The 25,273-nt window shown below is 37.8% G+C and overlaps 2 protein-coding genes and 2 pseudogenes across 6 annotated transcripts in view; all 4 read left to right on the top strand.

The window, feature by feature from the left end:
• LOC137135793 (GTPase IMAP family member 8-like) overlaps window positions 1–25,273 on the top strand; it is an 86,921-nt gene that overhangs the window by 13,028 nt on the left and 48,620 nt on the right. The window lies entirely within an intron of this gene.
• On the top strand, window positions 433–5,809 carry LOC137136156 (GTPase IMAP family member 2-like; annotated as a pseudogene).
• LOC137136155 (GTPase IMAP family member 8-like) lies at window positions 9,959–15,358 on the top strand (annotated as a pseudogene).
• The window catches only part of LOC137135790 (uncharacterized), a 191,457-nt gene continuing 188,296 nt past the window's right edge, over window positions 22,113–25,273 (top strand). The window contains exons 1-5 of one of the 5 annotated variants that reach the window (XR_010915500.1): window positions 22,123–22,277; window positions 23,505–23,546; window positions 24,423–24,472; window positions 24,643–24,696; window positions 24,903–25,174. The gene's annotated coding sequence lies outside the window, so the exon portion shown is untranslated. Of the gene's footprint in view, window positions 22,278–23,504; window positions 23,547–24,422; window positions 24,473–24,642; window positions 24,697–24,902; window positions 25,175–25,273 lie in introns of those variants that run through there. The other 4 variants (XM_067520370.1, XR_010915499.1, XM_067520369.1 and 1 more) reach the window with 4 other exon arrangements.

Genomic DNA, 25,273 nt, shown 5'->3' with positions numbered 1-25,273 from the left:
ATAGTCAAGACCCTTGAACCAATAGTCTTCAATCAACTCTGTCTCGCAGATCACCGTCCTTGATGTCAACCAGTCTGGATTCTTGACTGCTCGCTCCACAGAAACAACACTCCTGATGGTTGTGGAATCCCTACAGGCTGCAACAGCTGCAGCTCAGTCTTCCATCTTAAACCCAACTCACTGTCCATACACTGGTCATATCTCATCTACTGCAGTGACCTGCTGACAGGGCGACCGGCAGCACAGTCACACCCTCAACATGATCTAAAATGCAGCAGCGCATCATTTTTAATCAGCCATAGAGGGAAGCACATTCCACCACTGTTCAGATCTGCTTCCTGTAGCTGCCTGCATCAGATTCAAAGCTCTGACTGTTTCCTTCTAAGGGGTCAACTTAACAGCTCCTGCTTACCTCAGCTTTGCCAATGAACAATGTGTGATGGTTCCTTCACCACACAGATGACTCCAGAACTCTTCAGCTCAGTGATCCCACGAAGGTGAAACAAGCTCCCAAACTCTGCACACTCAGCAAACTCACTGCCAATATTCAAAAAACAGCTGAAACCAGAACTGTTTCACAACCTCCTATGCACTTAAATTGAAAAAAGAAATGTTTTCTCCTTGACATAGATTTTGCTGCCTATACTTCACTTATAAATGAATATATATATAATTATAAATATATCAGCGTCTGACAAATGACTAAATGTAAATGTGACTTTATCAGTGCAGATTATAAAACCCACTGAGGCCAAAGTCACCTTTAGATCAGGTGATGTTATTTTAATTGGATCAAATTGATTTTCTGCTCCTTGTACTGGCATTGTGTATGAATGTGTATGAAGTCTGACTTTGAGCTTCAATAATCCTAATGTGCCTGTTTTTAATTACTGCTTTTCTGTTCATTTTCTGTTAATAAATCATGTGAACAATATATAATGATGTGTATATTTCACCACAGCAACATTTAGGAATATTTCTTTACTATTTTATCAGTAATGATAATAACTGTGCTTTGCTTCAGCTATAAAGTGTCTGTTAGTAAAACCAAACAGCAGGTTAAAAAAAGCTTTTCGTTCATTAAATCAAATAAATACAGAAAAAAAAATGATGAAATAATTGAATTTATGTTGCTCTGATTTAGCTGTAACACAAAATTACTGGTATCAGTAAATAACATATCCTGTAACTTAATAACTATTGGGTCAGAATCATGTCAGAATTACAGGCTACTTTATTTAAACATTCAGCATTTAATAGGAAAGAAGCCTTTAAAGTTTAATGCAAAATTAATTCATTTTTACTCACATTTAGATTTACTTCAGTCCCCCTTTGAAGAGAGTCAAGTCAGCGAAGCTTTGTTCCGCTTTTAACACATGTAGCATCTGAGACCCCAAACACTAAATAATAGACTATATAAATGCTGTGTGGCCACAGTTGAGCCACACTACCTCCCTCTTATTCAGGTCTACAATCCCTCCCACCCACTGTTCCCTGCCAACGGACGACGTCTGGTCTCAGCACCACGCAAAAGACACCAAGCAAAACTCCTCAGCTCAATGATTCCATGAAGGTGGAACAAGCTACAAACTCACTCCCAATATTCAAAACACTGCTGAAAACAGAACTCGTCTGCATCTTCCTATGCACTTAAATCTATATTTTAAAAATCCTTTCTGTTCTTTCCTGCACTTACATCTCAAACACTGACAACACTTTGCTTTGATGCTTTCTCGTTGTATTAGATTTTTGGTGCTTTGTTCATCAATTATAAGTCGCTTTGGATAAAAGTGTCTGTGAAATGACTAAATGTAAATTGTTATTTTATGTTATTTTATTATTATGTTATAATATTCTATAGTCATTGAAAAATAATAAAGAGCTGAATGGGAAAATAATTGAGATTGATCATTAAAAAAACAATCCTCATGTGCAGCCCGTTAAAATCTTAAAATCAGATGTACACATGGTTTAATGTTGGTGTCACTCACTGGTCTGAATATTCTCATGTCCCAAACAGGCAGATATAACAGGAAGAATGAATGAATGAATTGTTCTCTGTGGACCTTCACAGTTTTTACCCAACGACCAGACATCTTTTTTAACCAGTCCTTTTGGAGGACTGCAATAAAAGGACATGTTTTTTGTTGTCAAAAGCATAGTTAAATTATTGATTATGGTGATTGTTACATGACAGGACTTAATTCATAGTGTAATAAAGTTACTGTACAATTTACTAACTAAGATTTACTGCTTAATCAATAATTATCTTTCTAAAGTCGGAGCTGAGGGTTGTTCTGCTGGGGAACAGCTGGTCTGAGAGGAGCTCAGTGGGGAACTTCATACTGGGAGAAAAAGTTCAACACTGAAGAAGCAGACGGCTGTGTGAGAGTCAGAGGATGTTTAAAGAAGAAAATAATCCTTCTCATCAACATTCCAAACATGTTGCATCCTGACATGTCCCTACAAGACATTAAACATCTCTCTGGTCCTGGACCTCATGTGTTTCTGCTGGTTCTACAGCCTGAAGACTTCACTGAGGAACAAACTAAGAGGCTTCAGTCAATTCTTGAAAACTTTAGTGATCGATCATTTGATCATTCACTAGTCCTGATATCAACACCCAGAGAGGAGAGTTCAGGATCCACTAACAAATATTTGGAGCATCCACCATTAGGAGAAATAGTCAAAAAATGTAGACACAGGTTGTTGTGGCACAAGAACCTTGAACATCAACAGTTGTTATCAGTCATGGACAAAATAGTGAAGGAGAACAATGGAGATTATGTGAGCTGGGAAGCTTCTCTTTCACTTGCTGGTAAGTACAGAAACAGTTTTTGGAAAGTGATGAGAGCAATTTATTCATTATCAACACTGAATATTTAGTTCTAATCTTAGTGTCATTGTGTCACAAATCTGCAGTGAGAGTGATTTGTATACAATAATATCACATTACATTTGAGCAGATGTACCAAAAGTTGTTAGTAGCAGTAAGTAAGAGAACATTTCTATCAGCTGTTTCGGTGCAAAGCTCACGTGAGCTCACATCATGATACAAAGATTATTAAACTGTAACTGAGTTTTAAAAAATACAATGAAAATATTGAGCATTAACTTGCCTCCTGTATGAGCCAACCAAGGGTTTCATTTGTTTTATGCATTATTTATTGTTAACTGTACTGTATTGCGTGTTGTGTTATGTCTATGTACTGATGATGTCATTAGTGACACCGTGTAGCTTTGATAGTTGCCTTTGTAGTTTATTTTTTAAGTTTGTCCAGTGGTGAAGGGAACAATGCAATGGGTTTGCTACAAGAGATGCTGTTCAGCTCAACCTACTGAAGGGAGCAGACATGACAGCAGCAAGGTAGAGGAGTGTGTAGCTGTGGAGGCACATGGTTTCTTACAGAGTTCAGTGAGTTCAGCCATACTTTGACAAACATGTACTCAACATGTTTGTGAGATTACTGTACTTAAACTTGTGTACAATTGATCTGCATCGGCAAGTTGAGAAGCAAATACAATAAATGTTAATCATACAATGATCTCCGGAGGGTCCAACAAAAAGTATTTGTTGGACCCTCAGATTCTCGAGTAAGATCACCTCCAATGTGCAAATTAGTTTTCAGTGTCCACCTGGGAAAACTTTAATTTAAAGTTAATTATTGTTATTAATTATTCTATTTTTGGACAGAAAAATTTTAAAGAATGAATTGCATTATTTAAAGTGTATTAGTTTATGAGCTGCTGCAGCAAAATGACCCAAATGTCTCTTTGTCCACCTGAACCTGAGCAGAAAGGACACTGAATTTCCTCCGGAGTTTGTTTTGTCAAGAGGCTTTTAAATATTTTGTCAATGAAGTTGTTTAAGCTGCATAAATAAACAAGGTATAAACAAATGTTAGTTATTAGTCAAACACCATGTAATGAAATCGAACAGTTACAATAATACTAATACTGCTCTATTACAGTCAGTGGAGAATGAATATGCTGCCTCTGTAGAGACAGCAGAGAACATTTTAACTGTCTAAAGACAATTCATGAGACTTAAAACTAGAATATAATGAGAGTTAACTACATAAGTGAAGGGAGACACAATTGGTAAACAGTGTTTTAAACAGATGTGTCTGTAGCATCATTGTGGTTCAAAGGGAGAAAAACAGAACAACCTAAGGCATCTGAGTTATGTAAGGTACTAGTTTTAGGGTTGGACCCTTTTGACACAACTACTCAGTTTAAATAATTTTTATTATAAAATATAATAGTTGGCAAACAGGATGGAGATGTGATTCACTAGATGTTGCTGAACTCCAGTCTATGAGAGGACACGAAGATGAGCATCTTGACAGGGACTTGTGGGACATGGTGTCTGAACATGAAAACAAAGACTTGCTAGAGTCAGTGGGGAGACGAGCGGAGTCTAGAGGAGAAGCAAGGTTCTTGTAGGGAAGAGTGGAGTCTGGTCCTGGCAGAGTAGATACACTAGAGATGCGGTGAGGTTGAGTAACTTGAAGATATGGTAGGAAAATAGTCGGAGGAGGAACCACTGTGGAAGATGTAGTGGATCCATAACAGAAGCAGGCCTGGTAGTGAGCGTGTGGAACGTAGCCGTGGTGAATCTCCAATCCCTGACAGTGAAGAGAACTCCAAAATCCCTTTAGTGGTAAAGTGCAACAGTCTCATAGCTCTGGATTCCAGAAATCTCTTACATGACACAAACATTGTTCTTAACATGACAATTCTTACTGTGGATATTTACTCGGTTTAGTCCTTGATACAGGTAACTTGAACATATGATGGATTCTTGTCTGAGTTCCGTATTAGCGTAGTAGTAGATAATCACATAACTTGGTAAAAACGTAACATGGCAGGATCAAAACGTAGACATGAGGTGGTAAATCTTCACCTTATAATCATGTGGTTACAGGGGCTTGTGAAAAACTTGATCCCTCGTGGGCAGATAACAGTTCCCATAATCCTGGTCATTCATTAGGTTCATCATCATTACTCACATAACCAAAGTAGCAGCAGAGTCAGGTCAAAAACGTAGATAGCAAAGATGATTTAGATGAAAGCTGGAAAGCTGCGGCGATATAGCAGATGATCTAGCAGCTTGGTAAGAGAACTGAGGAGGTAAATAAACAGAGAGGTGAGAGTAGGTGAAACTGGTTAACAGTGATTAGTTAAGCAGAGAAAAACGTGACAGGAACAGGAAGTGGCTGCAAATTAAAAGTCTTGAAGGAGGAAGTGAAGTTGTTGATTCTGACAGTTATCTCTGATCACTGACAATTCTTATAAAATACTACTTAACTGAACATGGTGAGTGAATAGTGCAATGGAAATATGATCATTACAGTCTTACAAGTCAAATCTTATTGATTTATTTTTTTTCTAGCATGTTGTTTGAAAAAAGGACAAAACGGCACTGAGAAACTTCATCACAGGAAAAAGAATTTTATGTCCCAAGATGTAAAAAATGTCTTCACATGGAGAATGTGGAGAAAAACCATTAACTGGGGTGAAAACTCCAGATGTCTTCACTCTGTCTGTTGAAGCTATTGGACAAGTGATGAAGAACAGTGTCTCTCTTTGTCCTACTAGTCCAAATGTTCTGCTGCTGATAGTGAAACCTAAATTTACTGAGGAGAACAGAAAAACTCTGAAGTTCATCCTGAGTTTGTTTGATCAAGATGATTTTAAATACCATGCCTTCATCCTGGTCCTACCCGTGGGTCCCCTCACTGATGAGGACAAGGGAGAGTTAGAGACCATCCAGAACAAATTCAGCTCTCGAGTCACTGACCTGTGATACAGTCAGATACAGTGATATGTAACCACTTTGCTGCCGAATCAAACATTTTCCTGATCCCATAGTTAAAGTCCTAACTACTGCAATCAGGAGAGAAGCTAAACTAAAAAAATCTTCCTTGTTAAAAATAAAAGGCTTTGAATGAATAAGTTAAAACTTTAAAAATAAAATACGACAGGGGAAAGTTATAAACAGTAAAAGTTTGATTTATTATGGACAGAGGACTAAACTTACATCAGGGGGACCTGCCGCTCATAATGTCTCTACATGAAAAACATTAATGACACTAATAGAGTTTATACTGATAAAATATCAAGTAGTTCACATTATGATAAGTCCCACCATCTACCACTACCACTTACCCCAACTGGTCAAGGCAGATGGCTGCCCAACCTGAGCCTGGTTCTGCTGGAGGTTTCTCCCATTTTCTCTACACTGTGGCCTCGTGTTTGCTCAAGGGGGATTTGTTGGCTTCTCTCTATACATCTTTATAATCTTGACTTTATTCTGTAAAGTGCCTTGAGATGACTTTGTTGTGAACTGGTGCTATATAAATAAAGTTGAATTGAAATTGAATTGAATTGCTTCCTGAATCTGAACTGGGAGCTGGTTCCACAGGAGAGGAGCTTGATAGCTAAAGGCTCTGCCTCCCATTCTACCTTTGGAAATTCTGGGAACCACAAGTAGGCCTGCATTCTGACATTGAAGTGGTCTCCTGGGATGATATGGGACAACAGGAAGTGACTTCAAAATAAAAGCCTGAACGAGGAAGTTAAGTTAGCGATCCCAACAGTTATATTACTTCTTTTGAAGGGTCGAGGTCAGAATGAAAGTCATTACTTGAAATGACTGATGAAACACTCCTTCATCACATATGCAGCAAAACACTTTGTCAGTTCTTTATTTCTTGTTGTAGCTGCTGTCAATGAATAAAATCCAGTTTTACTTATTTGGCTACAGCCATTCTCTGCTGCCACAGAGGGCTCATCTTTGCTGTTATGACCTGTTGTTTGACAATATCAAAGTAATGGAAATATTTCTAGCTGCTGAACATAGGAACTTTCATCTTCTAGCCAGTTATACTTTTCACCGTGCTGCTAATAATCTGCATGTGTGACAACTATGAACTGTTGACTGTCAGATTTTAAATTAATCTTTGCTTTGTTGTGCTTTGTTACTTTAAGTACAAAAGTATCGTTGTAAAGAGCTATTTTAGAGGAAGTAACTGTAATATTACTGAAATTTTATTTATAACGCTTTACACTACTTGTTAATAGGAAAATCCATATTATAACAGTCATTATTATGACAGTTGGCAAAAAACGTGTCACTGAGACTGAGATTAGTAAATAAGAAAATAATCTTGTGGAGCAGCTTCTTTTTTTCTGAGTCTGAGCGAGGACGTGTCCCTGTCTGCAGCAGAGAGGGAGCAGACAGCTCAGGTAAAGTCAAAGTTAATCTTTAACTCGACTGGACAACATTAGTGCTCGTTCAGGTATCGGCGTAAATTAAAGATCTATAAGAGAAAATGGCCAAAAAACTAGTTAAACGATCGGAAACTTGCAGAAAAGTGACAATTTTACCACAACAAGCTTGTTGGTTAATCACTAACTGATACGAACACGTTAGTTTACATTAACCTGAAGCTTGAAGTTATAAAGAGCCGGATGTTCTGCAGTTTATGCACTAATTGTTCAAGTATGCGCTGCAGTACATACTTTGTCATATTTGTTTGTTTAAAGAGAAGATGATTGAAGAAAAATGGAAATATAAATGATTGATGAATTCAAATTTTTATTTTGAGTAAATTAATAATGATATTGAAAAAAAAGGGCTAAAAGGAAAATCTATAGATGAATCAATTAATTGAAAAAATATTCGATACATTTATCAACAAAAATATAATTATTAGGTGCAGCCCTAGTTGTGGATGTTGGATTTATCAAAATGTGTCAGGACCTGCCTCAGAATAATCAGGTTTTTTAATCATGTTATTACTTCCAACAGTTTGAAGCAAAACAAAATGGTCAGTAGCTACTAATACTGTACTTTATTACCGGAGGAGCAGTGGGTTAAGTTCTTACAATAATCTCTTCTATATAATTACAGTAAAAGCCTGTTATGTTATGCTGAACCTAGGGGGTCATTTAAAATCATATTCTTAAACTTTAAATGTTTGCTCTACTCATTTCAACTTTTAAACCATATGATTTAGTAGCATTTGTATAAATATAAATAGTAAACTGGAGACGGCATTAAAACTAAATGAGTAACCTTCTGTCCCTCTACATAACTTGTCCATACTTCAGCTTTAATACAGGTGTTGTCTTTTACTGTAGACAAAACCCTACACAGCTCTGAAGCAGCTTGTCTGGCATCATATTGTACAACGTTCTACCTTGTAATTTCTTTTTGAGAATGCACACAGTGAGGTGCAGACCTGTGTGGATGCTGCCTCACTAACAAGAAACACATCTAAATACAAACTGAAGAAATCATAAGTTTGAAGGACAAGGCACATTAACCTAAGTTAACCACACCATCAAAACCAATGTTCTCACCAAACAGACTGAAAGACAGTAATATAAAGAACAGTGTCATAAGACTGTAAGAACTGTTTCTGTCCTGTTTCTTTTCTTCCAGATTTTATGAACAAAATGATTTCACTGTTAAATGATTGGTGTCATGCAGCTGATTTTTTCTCACTGTAGCTTGAAACACACCTAAACAAGTTGAGCTGATTCTTTACTTTCACTTCATTTGATCATTTGACTCTTGGCGCAGCACAAATCCAGCAGGTAAGTTAAATGTACCTGAATTAATGATGAAAATGAACAGCTGTGTACAGAGAGCTGCCAGAGCAGATTATATCAAGTTTAGCTTTAAGGCTTTAAGTTCAGTGGCACAGAAAACCATGTTCACCCATAATGATGCTCAGGAGAGAGTGAAACATCAAAGAACAAGTCACAGAAAATCCTAATTTAATATTAGAAACGTTGTGTTGTTGATTAACACTTGAGAAGGATGAGAACATGCTTCAGTGTGTATCACATTTACAAACCTTACGTTCATTACAGTCACAGTGTCGACTGATGAACTAATTGAAATCCCAGATTTTACTTTTTATCTCAGTTTAATATAATAGTGAAATGCATTGTCAGTATCAAGGGAGGAGGTGGACATTTAATTAGGCAGCTGCTGAAGACTGAAGCTGGTGCTTCATTACACAGAATGACTGTATGGACGCAGAGGAAACATGGAGGGAACCTCACCTGCATTTGCAGTGTCTCTATTAGGTTGAGGTTGGGCTCTGACGGGGCCCCTCCACCCAGCTTCTTCTCAGCTTCAGACAGTCACCCTGACATTATCCTGTAGGATAATTTGATAAGCTTGGAAATTCATTTTCTCCTCCACAATGGCACATGGTCCAGAGGCAGCAAAGCAGCCCCAAATCATGACGCTGAGATGATCATTTTGTGTTGGTAACCAGTTCTCTTTTTACACCATACATGTCAAACTTCAGGAACGCTGCACTGTTGTTTTTGGAGACCAGTGTCTTCCTTTGTGGTGTCCTGTCATTGATATCATGCCTGTTCAGTGTTTTGCAGTGTCGTTGCCTCATGGACAGCAATGTGGAGCAAAATAATAAAATTGGAAGTGCTCTCCACTGGGCACTTGTTACCTTGGTGATTATTGTATTTAAACAGCCTCTACATCAGAGAGTCTGATGTAGAGTTTTTTTTGTTCTGATGAACATGTTCTTAACATGACCCTTTAACCTCTTGCTCAACTCTGTTTTAATATAATAATTTCTATTGTTATTTAAACAACTTTAAGTAAAACTTTATGTCCACGCGAACAGAAATTATATCTGTGGGACCCTTTTGTAGCTGGAAGGCATTGGCAGGATTTAGACAAACATTCAGTAACCTCAGCAGAGATGGGAGGTATAAATATCCTACAATTACTCAAGTGCTTTTTTGAGGTACTTGTACCTATTTTGTACAGAAATGTACAAATATTAAATAGTTATAGGATGCTTACTTGGCAGAATTTTTATTTTTTGTCCTTTCAGCTTATCCTGTGAGTTCAGTGTCGCCACAGCCGGTCGTTTGTCCACATTTTGATTCGGCACAGTTTTTACACTGGATGCCCTTCCTGGCGCAACCATCCCCAGTGCTGGGGGCTGGGAATGGGGATGGGTTCTTGCCCAGGGACACTTCGGCATGTGGTCAGGAGGAGCAGGGCACGAATATCTGACCCTATGGTTGGTAGGCAGCCACTCTACCAACTGAGCCACTGCCGCCCCCAGTTTCTTGGCAGATTAATAACATGAAATGTTTGTATGTATTTAGTAGGGTGATGTAAGAGAAACTTTACAAACGAAATAGCAGTGTATAAAATTATTAAAACTAGCTCCAAATTTATGATTAATTCAGTTTTCTGATTTTCAAATCCATTTTATTGGCGTATAAATCCAAAAGTTCATCACTGACAAACAATTACCTAACTGTACGTCTAAGCAAGGCAGTTTGGTATTTGGAAATGGTTCAAAGATTTAAGAACATTTGTATTGAATTTTTGTTTTCATTGGGACAGACATCCCCTCCAAGTAAAACGTCTGAGATGCATGATTATTATGTTCTCATTATTCACCGTTTTCCTTTCAGTGTCTCAGCTGAGGGTTATTTTGCTGGGAAACAGCTTTGCTGAGAGAAAACTAGCACGGGACCTAATACTGGGAAAGACTGTGAGCAAAACAGAAGAACCAGTCCGTCTGAGAGTCACTGGGTTTTTGCCAGAGAATGAAATGGTTTTCATCAGCACCGCAGATCTGCCACCTTCCAACTTCTCTGACAACGAACTGAGAAAATATGTAGAAAACTATGTGAGTCTCTCTGATCCTGGACCTCATGTGTTCCTGCTGGTCCTACAGTCTGAAGACTTCACTGAGGAACAAAAACTGAGGCTCTGCAGAGTCCTTCAACTCTTCAGTGATCGATCATTTGATCATTCACTTGTTCTGATATCAACACCCAAAGACGAGGACTCTGATTTCTTGGAGAAGGTTTTCAACCATCCGCCCTTAAGAGACATGGTCAAAATATGTCAACACAAGTTCCTGTGGCAGAAGAACCTTGAATGTCAGGAGCTGTTAACATGCTTAGATCAGATTGTAAAAGACAACAATGGGAAGTATCTGAGCTGTGATTTGATTCCAAACACAAAGTCAGTTTTACCCAGTGATGGAACAAGTCACTCTCAGTGGGAAAAACAGGAAACTGCTGACTTGGATCCTGACCCAGCTCCTGGTACGTGGTAAATGTGTAAAAATGAATTGGGCTAAAACAGTTAATAACTAATAAAATTTTAAGGCATCAAATCATGTCTCTGTTTACGTTCTTTAGCAGATCATATCTACGCCACAGCTACCGTTGGTGTTACTTTTGAATGTTCTCAAGCTTTTTCATTTTAGATACTACATCATTGCTTTAGGTGTCAAATATTAAAGCGTCTGGGTTTCTACTGACCTAAACTAAAAGATCTGAGTAAACGTCAGCATGTGACGCTGAGGAATGAGAACAGGCTGGTTGCTGAAGTTAAAGATTAAAGATTTAGCTCTTGTTTCAGAAATTTCAGTCTTGCTATATTTGATTACTCAACATCCCAACAGTGAAGTTACAACTAAACATTCCAACAAGAAAAAATTGAATTCTTAGCACTTATTTCATTTCTTTTTGTTATGTCTTTATAGAACAAAGATCTTCCATGGAAACTACAAAAATGTATTTCGACAGTTGTAAGTGAATTTGTTCGAAATGATCATCAGCATGTAGTTTACACAAAAAACACAAAAGATTATATAAATTAAAAATTAAATTAAATAACAAAAAATATTATATTTTATCCTAACTTTTTTTTTTATAGTGTTTAAACCAGGTGCATCACATGTCCCATTACCAGTGAAAAGTACCATTAAACAATGTAAGTAAAGAGAGTTTCATATCGTGTGATAAACATTTTTAATGTCATTCAGTGTAAAAATGTTTAATATGGCTTCTCGAGGCTCAGTTGTCTCAAGCACCAAGAATGTGGTAAACATTTACAAGCACATGAAACAAAATGTATCATGACACATGAACTGATGTAGAATATGGCATCAGTCAAAATTTATCACACAAACCATGAGCCACTAGAGCTGGTTAATAATTCAATATTTTATATTCAGTTATTTTCTTATACTAGGTTATAAAATATAAAATATTTGTCATCTTAACTGAATTTAATTTTGCAAAACAAATTAATTAAATACCGATTTAAATTTCATATGTACATCAAACATATTTACAGTATGAGAATTGCTATATTTAATTACAATTTTTAATATACATTTTCCATATGCTGATATCTTAAAATACTGAAATATTGCCATAATAATGACATTAAGGACGTGGTGTGTTCAGAACCATTTCAACGTATTGTTTTAGATATTTATGACTAAAATAAAAAAGCCAAAGTACCAACAGATTCAGTTCAAGATTTAAATTAGTCAGTTTGGGTAGTGTGGGCCCTGAATTGAGCTTATTCGATATACTTTGTAAAACTTTGGACTAATATCCATGTTGTATTGCAGCATCTGCACTCAGGATTGTGCTGCTGGGAAGAATTGAAGAATCAACAAAACTGTGCAATTTTATCACTGCAAATCGAGGTTTTGATTTCCAGAAACATACCCAAATCAAACAGTGTGTGGCCATCCATGGACAGTGGAAAGGACACAGTTTAACGGTTGTGAAGACAGCTGATGTCTTCAGTTTGTCTGAAGAGGCACTGAGAGACGAGGTGAAGAGCTGTGTGAGTCTTTGTCCTCCAGGACCAAATGTTCTGCTGCTGTTAGTGAAGCCGGATTTTACAAAGGTGGACAAAGACAGACTGATGGTCATCCTGAGCTGGTTTGGTCAAGATACTTTAAAATACTCAATGGTTATAGGCACAGAAGAGGGGATTGAAACAAGTTTCTCTGTTAGTCAGCTCCTTAGAGTCTGTGGAGGAAGATATTACAACATGGTCAAAAAAGATCACCAGCTGTTAATGGAGAAGATTGAGAACATTGTGTGTGAGAACAAACAAAATGTCTGTACCTTCCCTGAAGTGTCCAAAAGACAAAAGTCTGAACCCATAAAATCTCTTCTGAACCTGGTTCTGTGTGGGGGGAGAGGATCAGTGAAAACCTCAGCAGCCAAAGCCATTTTAGGTCAGACAGAGCTTCATTCAGCCTCCAACTCATCAGAGTGTGTTAAAAATCAGGGAGAGGTGTGTGGACGTTGGGTTTCCCTGGTGGAGCTGCCTGCCTTGTATGGAAAACCTCAGGAGACAGTGATGGAGGAATCATTCAGGTGTATCTCCCTCTGTGATCCTGAGGGGGTCCATGCCTTCATCCTGGTCCTACCTGTGGGTCCCCTCACTCATGAAGACAAGGGAGAGTTACAGACCATCCAGAACACATTCAGCTCTCAAGTCAATGACTTCACCATGATTCTGTTCACTGTGGACTCAGATCCTACAGCTCCAGCTGTTGATTTCATTAGAACAGACAGAGACATCCAGGGGCTGCTGCAGAGTTGTGGAGGAAGATGTGCCGTTCTCAACATGAAGGACAAACAGAACATCGTTGAGATTTTAGTCATTGTGGATCAAATGAGTCCCAGAAAGTCCACACTGTGGTGCTACACAACAGAAACATTTGCACATGTCCAAATGGAGAAGATCATACAACAAGAGAAATGTATCAAGATGCAACAAGCAGAACTTCAAATACTGAAAAAAAGCAACATCACCTGTAAGTTTATAAATGACAATCTCATATAGAAGTAGTGTGATATTGTATTCACAGAGAAATGTATCTCTTCCACCCATCATGGGATGGACACAGACCTTTCAGCAACAAAATCCAAGCTCATAAGTGAGTCCAAGCAGATGTTTGTGCCATATTTATCTATAGGAGATAAGTGTCTTTGCCTTTACTCTCCAGTGGTTGTACATTAAAATTAATTCACACTATGATCAGATGATTTTTATAATGTTTCTACACAAAAACTGAATTCAGAGGGTGTTTTAACCTTTGCACCTGACTTTAGCTGGTACTGCACAAGGCCTAGTGTTTCTTACTTCTCCTAGATGTAAGCGACTTGTCAGTACAACTTCTTCTGTCACTATAATTAACTGCCTTTCTTTTTGATGTTGTAGATGATTATGAGAAGCAGAGTCCAGAGTGTCTGAGGATTGTGCTGCTCGGGAAAACTGGCAATGGAAAGAGTTCTTCAGGAAACACCATTCTGGGGAAGAAGGTGTTTAGGGCTGCAGCTTTCAGTCACCAAGAGTTGTCAGAAAGCACAGAGTGAAGTGGACGGTCATGCTGTTGCTGTGGTCGATACTCCTGGTTTGTTTGATTCAACTTTTTCCCAAGAACAGATTGTTGAGGAGATGATAAGTTGCATCAGTCTTCTGGCTCCAGGACCACATGTCTTCCTGTTGGTGTTACAGATTGGTCGCCTCACACCAGAGGAGAAGGAGACGTTAAAACTCATCCAGAAAAACTTTGAGAAGAATTCACAAAAGTTCACCATCATTCTTTTTACAAGAGGAGATTCACTGAAACACGAGGAGCGATCAATGGAGGATTACATCAGAGAGGGGTGTGATTATTCCTTTAAGAAACTAATCAATGACTGTGGAGCAAGATACCATGTGTTTGATAACTATGATGAACACAATCACACACAAGTGACTGAGCTGATAACAAAGATCGACACCATGCTGAAGCAAAATGGAGGCAACTGTTACACTAATGAGATGCTGCAAGAGGCTGAGGAAGCGATAAAGCAGGAAAAAGAGAGGATCTTGAAAAACAGAGAAAAAGAGATGGGATGGGAGATGGAGGAACTTAAACGAAAATATAATGAAGAAATGCAAGCGGTGAAAAGAAGAATGGAAGAACAGGAAGCAGAAATTGATCAGGAGAGAAAACTGAGAGACAAACAACTGGAGGAACATATCAGCAAAGAGCTCGAGAAAAGACGACAAGATAAGCAAACTATTATTAAAAAGCTAAAAGATGAATTTGAGCAGCAAAAGGAACAAAATGAAAACACGAGAAGAGAAGAGGACAGAATCCGAAGAGAAGAGGAGGAAAAAAAGCTAAAAGAGTTGGAGGAAAAATGTGAGAGAAACATCATGTAAGTGAAGGCGATGCATGAAGAACAAGCCCGAAAAGAAGCAGAGAAAATCAATGAGTTCAAGAAGGAGATGACTGAGCAAAACAAAAGACATCAGACAGAAATGATTAACTTAGTTAAATGTTTCTCCAAACGGAGAGACAACATCAAAACTATTAGTCGCTTACTGAAAAGACACGACCAACAAAAAGAACGTGTGCATAATGAGAAGGAACGAGAGGAGATGGAGAAAACTCATGATCGAGAAATAAGTGAGTTGATACAGAAACTTGCAAGTGAAGCTGACAAATCACACGGGTGTCGCCCTCTATGAGATGTTTAGATTGTTTTTGGGTTTTTGGGAGATTAAAATTTGAATTTATTTAATGACATGAGTTCAAAATTCAAATGCATTTCATCTCGAATGACTCACATTTGAACTAATCTGACATTTCTTTAATCCTCTTATTAACATAGCAGGATATTGATACAGAAAATGAAAGATTTTCTCAAGCACAGACTGATCACTACTGAGTTTATAAGAATATGAAATTCAGATTTGAGAGTAAAGTAAATGTAATAAAATTGGTTAATTCTGTTTACTTTTCTTAAAACATACAAATATTCTGAATTTGGTGAAATATTTGTCCTGAAGAAATCCAGCAGTAATACTGAACACACACACCACACAGCAAGTAGATGATGATGATGATATACAATAAAACTGCAGTAAAACATTGCTGATATATATTTCTCCCTCTCTGCCTACTCGAGTCTTTGCACTGGATTCATTACGTGTGGAAATGTTTAATTTGCTCATGTTTCTCCAATGATAATTCATTTTTAAATTAATTTTCTAACCTGTAACATTGAGGACTTTCTGTATTTTAGGGCATTTTCTGCAGACTAGACACATTGAGATTCTATTTTCCTGCTATTTTAAATCTTATTCACATTGTTTTATTATGAAAATTTGCCCTTTTGTTTTCTGTATGTAACTTTTTTCAGTCCAGTTTACATGACTCAACATCCAGATAATGAAACCTGGATAACTAAGAACCTTCACCAACTTTAAGGAATTATTTACAAGCTTTAGAAATATCAATAAAACACATTCAAACTGTGAAATTTTCTCAAATAAAAATCTAAAATTTCCTTTAAGGCAAACAATAAACCTCATTACTCTGTTTGATTGTCAGTGTTAGAAACAAACTGTATTAGGGCATTTTCTCTATTCAGCAGAGGTTTCTGCAGTACTTTGGACAAAAAGCTGACCAGGTCTAACCTATAATTCTTCAGGCTGCCATATTCATCTATAATTACAGATGCTAATAAAACTGACAATGGAGACAGAATTTTTAGTCCATGGTTTGAAATGCTTTGAAATTATAGTATCACATGCCACAAGCCTTATTATCTTACAACTTCATAATAGCGTCATAGCTGTGCAGTGCTGGTCCAAGCCTGTCAGAAGTTGGGGAGGGTTCCATCAGGAAGAGCATCCAGCCTAAAAACTGCCAAATCAACATGCGGACAATGATCCGCTGTGGCAACACTGAACTCATGGGATAAACCTGTTATAGTTGTGACCCACAATAAACCTATTACAGCTTTTGAACAAATAATGTTTCTCCCATAAGTGAGAAATATATCTGACCTCACTGTGTTCTTAACTTTTCATAAATCATGGGACAAATTAAAGCTTGTTACTGACTATTTCTCTTCCCAAATTCACGGTTATTACAGAAAACATTGCAGTCAACAAGTGATTAAAAGGAAATCGAACTGCACATCGAGAAAAGTGATATGATAAAGATTAAAAATGGGAAATAATTTAGAAGCAACTTATAAATGTGCTTAGTTCACGGGGAAGAGAAAAAGCAGGTTTCACTGCAACGCAAATCTCATTACAACAGGAGCAGTTCAGGGTTTGACCAACGCCCTGATGAAAAGTGAAAGAAATGAAATGTGCAGCAGCTTTTTGTCAGACTTTCACTATCAAAATGGGCTCAGGATGATGTGGAGCAGGACAGATCTAGTGAAGGACAGATCACAGAGACTGACAGCAATGATTCTCAGGTAAATGGCCACTTATATAGCACTTTACAATGTTGATTCCCATTCACACAGATGGCAGTAGCTGCCATGTAAGGTGCTTACATGACCCAATGGGAGCATCTTGGGGTTCAGTGTCTTGCCCAAGGACACTTTGACATGTAGCCAGAAGCGGGGATCGAACCACTGGTCCTGTGGTCCATGGAGGACTGCCTTACAAACTGAGCTACAGCCGCCCCATCAGGTGAGTTTCTGTTCAGGTAAATTTGGTGATAACCAACAATTAGTCTGAGCTGGAAACAGCCCAGACTCTGACAAACTTTACCTGAGGATGTCACTGTTACGTCAGGCTGAAGGGTTATGATGTACTGCAAAGCTGAAAGAAACCACAACCACCAAAGAGGAAAACCTGATTTTAAGGACTCAGATGGTGACATTTAACACTTCAGTCATTAATCTAAAAAAAGGTTCTGCATTTTCTTCTGTGTGATCCAAGAAACTTGGAGTTTTCACCCATTTGAATAAATGTGTTCTGATGGATGGAACAAAAGTAGGAAGAAGCGTTGCAACACACCAATGGGTGGAGACCACAACCTGCTGCAGTACTAGGAACAAAAATGAAGACCTAAATAACAACCATATCGTAAACAACCTCAAACCTAAAAACAATGTACCACACTCATCATAATATACAACAATACTACAGTCAGTGCTTTGACTGCAAACAAGCAAAGTACTGTTACAGTGTCCATAAGGAAAAAACCTACACTGTATATTTTTATACAACACACCTTACAACAGGTAGTAATTTCTGCCTGTGTCTCAAACATCTCAGCCTGGATGAGTGAGAGACACCTTAAGCTCAACCTCTCCAAGACCGAAGTCCTTGTCTTCCCAGCCAGACCTTCGACACAACACAACATCAGCATCAACATTGGATCTACAGTGATTGTTCCCACTAAATCGGCCAAAAATCTGGGGGTCATCATTGACGACCAACTGAGCTTTAAGGACCACATCTCCTCAGTCTCTAGAGCAGCAGATTCGCCCTCTACAACATCAGGAAGATCTGACCCTACATCACGGAATATACAACCCAACTCATTGTACAGGCGCTGGTCACATCTCGTCTTGATTACTGCAACACTTTGTTGATGGGGTTACCGATATCCACCATCAAACCCTTGCAGATGATCCAAAACGCAGCAGCTCGCCTAATTTTTAATCAGCCAAAAAAGACCCATGTCACACCACTTTTTAGATCTCTACACTGGCTTCCTGTAGCTGCTCACATCAGGTTCAAAGCTCTGTCTCTTGCTCACAGGGTGGTTAACTCGACAGCTCCCTCTTACCTCAACTCACTCATTCAAGTCTACAATCCTTCTCGCCCGCTGCGATCTGCCAACGAACGGTGTCTGGTCCCAGCACCGCATAGAAGACACCAAGCAAAACTGTTTAGCGCAATGATCCCACGATGGTGGAACGAGCTACCAAACTCTGCACGCTCAGCTGACTCTCTCCCAATATTCAAAAAACTGCTGAAAACAGAACTCTTCCTCTTTCTATGCACTTAAATCTCTTAAAAAAACAAATAAAAAAATCCTTTCTGCGCTTTCTCGCACTTGCATCTCGTGAACTGTGAACACTTTTCTCATAGCTCTTTGCTTTGATGTTTTCTCCTTGACTTAGATTCTTGCTGCCTTGTTCCTCACTTGTAAGTCACTTTGGATAAAAGCGACTTACAAGCGACTAAATGACTAAATGTAAATGTAAATGTAAATGTAGTAAAACTGCTCCGCTTGTTAACCTATAAAAGGTGAGCAGACCCACTTAATAAATATATATAATATTATATATAATATTATATATTATATTTTCTATATATTTTTATAAACAATACCACAGCATATTTACACCCCTATTTCTACCACATACATTAAAACGCAATGCACAAAAATACATCTTTGACTTAATAAAACCACCAGCAGTGTTAGAAATGTCAAATACTCAACTTTATCTTTTCTGAACCCATATTTTAATTCCAAATAGTCATAAACAAGAAGCAAAAGTGGTTTTTGATATTAGATGTAAAAAGGACTAATAATGCAGAAGCAATCACTTCTCGTTTCAACAGCCATTAGTAAAGTTGTATGTACAGTTGGCAGCAAACAGATTTTTGAGGAGATACTGTTCCAAACATCTGACTTGGCCCCGGGCTGTTTGTCACTGTGTTTTAAAGACAGATCCAAACTCTTAACTTATCAAACACTGTGTGTGGACCCCAAATTACTATGATGACCTTACAGAGCGTGTTCGCTTTTGGCTTTTAGCATTAGCTGAGTCACGTCCGTCGACCAGAGTTAAATCCAGTAATTTATAACCAGAATATGGAAAGTCAAAACAAATAACTGGAAATTAATGTTAAGTAATGATATCAATAAAAACTTCAGTAAAACTTAAATACCCTTTGTGAGTTTATCATAAATAACAGGTTAATGTTAGCAAATGCTAACCACTAACACTGGCTAACGTCAGCTTTGGCCCAGGTCGACTCCTGAGGACTAACATCAGCTGCAGTGTCACAGACTATTAAGATGATGATGTGGGAGTAAACTTCAGGTATTGACATTCACTCACTCGTGAACAAGATACTTAAACTCACTTTTAAATTCACTTTGGATAATGACAACCAGATGGGTGAAATCCACCATTTTCCAGGAGAGAACCATGGCCTCAAATTTGGAGGTGCTAACCTGCATCCCAGGTCATGGTCTGATGAAGCCAAGAGAACCACATCATCTACAAAAAGCAGAGACCAGATTCTGATGTTCCCAAACTGGACACACTCCTCCCTCCGGTGAACAGTACCAGTGACGGTTGTTGTTAACCCGGGCTGTGACAGATCTGGTGTGGAAGTCATGATTCGCACATTTGATTTCACATGTTCTTCCTGACATAACCCTCTGCATTTATCCAGACTTGGGACTGGCAAAAGAATACACTGGATTGTGCCCCCTAGTGGTGGAATTATGGTGTTTTCTCTCAATATGACAGAAAAAAGTCGTGACGTCGTTGCTCCATTGAAGAGCTTAGTAAGCTATAAAAACCCGTATCAGTGGTCAGAGAGATGTCAGTCTGCCTTTGAGGCCACCAAAGCTCTCCTCTGCAGTGCCTCTGTGCTTGCTGCCCCAAATTTTACGCATCTATTTAAGCTGGAGGTGGATGCCAGTGCTCTTGGGTGCAGTGGTCCCTGCAGGAGGATGATGCTGGCATAAACTATCCAATTTGCTACTTTTCCAAAAAGTTCAAAAAACACCAGCTCCATTACATCACTATGGAAAAAGAGGCATCAGCCTTGTTACTGGCGTTACAACATTTTGAAGTGTATTTAGGTTCCAGTCCAACGCCAGCTGTTTACTCTGACCACAACCTCCTCGTGTTTCTGACTCAGATGCAGAACAACAGAGGCACCATCGAGAGCATTCTAACGAGCTGCATCACTGTGTGGTTATGGGGCCTGCAACGCCTCCTGCCGGAAGACTCTACAAGGCATAGTGAGGGCAGCTGAGAAGATCATCGGTGTCTCTCTCCCCTCCCTCCAGGACATTTATGAAACCTGTTTCACCTGCAAAGCCGGCAGGTGATCCCACTCACCCGTTACCAGTTGCCCCTCCCTTCCCTCTTCTGCCTCAGGCACCTCAGAACAATGAACCTCATTCAAGATAGAAGTGACATCATTCGACTACCACTTCAGTCAGTCTAAACTGTCACTTTAATCAGACTGTATCAGCTTTTTTTGCACTAAAACCTTTTTATCTGCACTGTTTGTTCACTTCGCTGGTTTGCACTCTATCTGCCTTGTGCTGCTTTATTTTACTTAATTTTACTTAATTTTTATTTTATTTTTATTACTCTTTTACATGCCCTTATTGTATAGTTGTATTTTATATTGTATATTTGATCTGTAAGCACCATGGGTCTGAGAGTAACACAATTTCAATTCTCTGTATGTTTGTACTGTAGATGTGGAAGAACTGACAGTAAAGCAGACTTGACTTAACAACAAGCATCTCATCCGCTGGTCTTTGTTGCTCCAGGATTTTAATATTGAAGTTCGTTACAAAAAGGGATTGAACAGTTGGACATGTGCATTCAAAGGTTTCAGAAGGTCAAATTAAGTTCACCTGTAAAGGTTATAGTGCATTTTAGGTGCCAAAGTCGAAACTCACTAACTTTTTGTAAGTATTGTATATTGTGTAATTTTTCAGGTTTACTGGTGACTATGAACATTGAACTTGTTTTTGTTCAGTTGGGGTCAAACTCAAACCTCCCACTGAGCTATAAACGTCCATCACTAAGCTTTGAAGCCCCTTGGTGCTTTTACTGTATAAGTTAGAGCAGTTAACACTGAAATGTTGATCTGGATAAGATCCAAATCAGATTAAAATGTTTTTGAAGACATTCCTGTCTTGAGTTTTTAAAAACATTGCACCAGTGTCAAAACTGAACTAACCTGAAAAGCCTCATTGTCATATATGTAACAAGCTGTTGATCATCGAGACCCGACATTTAAACAGAGTTCTTCTGTGACCTGAGAGGCATTTCCCTCAAAACTAACGAGAAGGAAATAAATTCTTCTGTTCACAGTCATGTAAAGTAACACAACACACATTTATCTGAGATTCCATTGTAGTTTCTGTCGCCTTATTTCTGTTCTCTTGTTTTACATTTCTTGTTCCAAGTCACAGAAGTTTAAACCCAAGAAAGACGATAAACTCAACTGTAAAAATTATAAATAATGAAGGAAAAGCAACAAAGTACTAAATTTCTGTTCTTTGTAACAGTGTATAAAATCTCTTTCTGCTAATTCTTCACTCTATAAAAACTATCTTTTGCTTTAATTACTGGTTTTCAGTCATTCTAATATAACGTTGGTTATTAGTGTGGAGGTTTTACCCTTTACGTTCTGTAAAATGAGATCTAAACCCTTTACCCAACAGCCTGGTTTCTCTGTCCACACCCACTTCATATTCTACCTGAACTAGTTTTGCTAGTTGAGACCCAGCTGGGAATTAAAAGCACCTAAGACTAAATACTTAGAGGCAGAGCGACTGTGGTCTTTCTGTACTGACTTCATCAGTAGAACTGATCATTTAGCTCCAAACTGACACCAATAAATGAGCATTTATCATCATCAGGTGAGTGTTTTTTTTGTGTGTGTCCTATCTACCCACTTTACTGAGCTGGAAAATAAAGACACTGCTAGTTATTAGGCCACTAATTACATAATTATCCAGTAATTGTCCCACTATTGATCTGTGGGTTTGTTTGTTTTATTTGTGTTTATTAAAATAATATTTGTTGCACTTTGCAAAATCATTGAAGTACTAATTTAATACACAGGTAGTGTTTTAGTTTTCGACTCCACTCTGTACTGCAGAAATGTATCACACTAACCTGTCTGACTAGTTTTACAACTTGGTGTTGATGCCTCAAACATGTACTAAGCTGCTCCAGCTCATCGCAGATTATTTAATCAGATAGTGAAAAGTGAGAACATACTGAAAACAGTAGGCAGGTTGCTCATTACAGCACTTAGTGCATTTAAAATTCACTCTGCTTAAATAAAACAAATGAACATGAGCAGTTTTTGCCCAATACAACATATATTTTTGACTGAAAACAGATGTCATCTTCTTTGCTGTAATTCTGTCTAAAAGGAGATGTTTATGTGTGGGTGAGAGCTAGAGGGGCACTAAAGATGAAGAAGAAATAATTTTTAATAATTTAATAAACCTCTCATTGTTAAAAAGAATGAAAAAACAAACCAAAAAAACACTGCTGACACTGCAGCAAACAGATGATTGACAGTCACCCCGTCCCCATGATACTATCAGTATAACTGAAGCATTTTCACATTCAGCTGCTCTGTATAAATGTTACTGTACCAATTTGACGTTGAGGCTGAAAGTAGAACTGTAGTACTGCGTAAGTAATGTCTGTGTAAAAGGGGAGAAGCTCCCTGAGGGTTTGATGTTTTAGTGATATATGTTCTATATTATATCTGCCAGCAACACATTTAAGGAATTGAGACAAGAGACTTTTTTTTTGTTAAATCACTTAGTGTAATGTTTCAGAACTAATAATAATAAAACCCTATAACAATTGGCAACATGTCAGGACCATGACTGGATATAAAAAGACCATTAGAAATTTGGAATTACCTGCTCCTGTCTCAACACTTTTAAATGTGAAGCTGGCATCAGGGTTATTGTTAACGTAAAAACATAAACTAACTCAAAAACTAATAGCATAGAAACATTTTTGTAAACTTGAATAAAATAATTTACCCTCAGAAAATAAAAAACTAAAACTAAAGAAAAATAAAGAGACAAAAAAATAATGATTATTCTTTTCCATTGAAGATCACTTGGTACCTGCTGGGAGTTTTGTCTCTCGGATTTCAGGTAACAGTGTCTGTGGTGAAGAAATCAAATCTAAACCTGACAAATATTAAAGTTAATATTTCACCAAGGGAAAACATTCACACAAGATGCAGAAAGAAAGCAGCAGCAGGCTCTGAGACCATGATCAGCACAGTAAGAAGCTCCAGTCAATACAGTGGGACAAGTCAACCAGGTTATGTGACATAGAAGCTTTCAGTCATTTTAATGCTACACTTCATCTGAAATGGAAAAAAAAAGCAAAAACAGCTCTGAGTTTATCTAAACTTTTAGTTTCTCACTGTGTTTTTACAGTATTTTCACACCACACTGGTCCTTCACAACTTTTATCAACTAAACCTAAAATCTAAACTAAAACTATTGAAACTACTGATGAAACTAACTGAAAATAAATGAACATTGAATCCAAAAATAACATCAAGATAAAAACGTATTGAAAAATGCAAAACTATAAAAACCTTCTCTGGCATCAAATTCTAAATTCTGATATTTAACACTGAGTGTGTTGTCCTGGTACTAATCATTTACTGTTTTTCAAAAATAGGTTTCAGTGGTAATCAGGTTTATTTGTTGAGAATCAATCAAACCAGTGAATTTATTAGTTTAAAATGCTGGTGTTCATGTAGCCTGTTTTTTTAATTGTCCTTTCAGCTTATCCCGTGAGTTCAGTGTTGCCTCAGCGGATCATTGTCCGCATGTTGATTTGGCACAGTTTTTACACTGGAAAGGGCTGTTATGGGTTCAGTGTGTTGCCCAGAGACACTTCGACATATAGTTGTGACTGAGGAAACAATGACCTCTTTTAATATTAATCTTAATTACTTTTAATCCCTTTTTTATAACTTTTAATCTGGTCCTATTTTCTAACCCTATCTACAGTCTACGGCTCTTGCAGGTGAATTCCTCAGACACTATGGCAGCAGCATCTGGTGAGTCCATTCAGGCTTTATCACACACATAAACTTTACCTGTCAATTATTTAGTGTTCCAGTCTGGATAACAGCTTGTTAATGTGAAAGGCTTAGTGCTCATTTAGAAAGAAATCAAACATAAAACAAACAAGAGGCTTTTTAACTATAATTCTCTTTATCATTTACAGATGATTTGTTACCCATGAGACGCAAAGACAGCTTTAATTTCCTGCCACCTCACAGTGAGTTTTACAAGACGGAGCATAGCAGTGTTTATTATATAGAGTCTACAAAAACCTTAAAAAACGTTAACTAAATACATATAGTTATAAAAATTAGAAGTAGTTCTATTCTGTTAAAACATATTTAGAAGCAAATCTCACACTTAATGTGAAAATATGTTTTTTCTTCACCTTTCAAGTGTTTTCACTTGTTTTTACCATTTTAGTGTCTAAGCTGAGGGTTGTTCTGCTGAGAAAGAGAGGAGCTCAGTGTGGAACTTCATACTGGGAGAGAATAAGTTCAACACTGAGGAAGAACCAAAGATTCTGACAGTCAGAGGACAGATAAAGAACAAACACATTGTTCTCATCAACACCCCAAACTTCCATTAATAAGCTTTGAAGCCCCTTGGTGCTTTTACTGTATAAGTTAGAGCAGTTAACACTGAAATGTTGATCTGGATAAGATCCAAATCAGATTAAAATGTTTTTGAAGACATTCCTGTCTGGAGTTTTTATAATCCTTGCACCTGTGTCAAAACTGAACTAACCTGAAAAGCCTCATTGTCATATATGTAACAAGCTGTTGATCATCGAG

Source organism: Channa argus, chromosome 11 (assembly GCF_033026475.1).
Source record: "Channa argus isolate prfri chromosome 11, Channa argus male v1.0, whole genome shotgun sequence".
Classification (NCBI taxonomy): Eukaryota; Metazoa; Chordata; class Actinopteri; order Anabantiformes; family Channidae; genus Channa; species Channa argus.
Note: the sequence above shows the minus strand (reverse complement) of the source record. Positions and strands in the feature narration are given on the sequence as shown.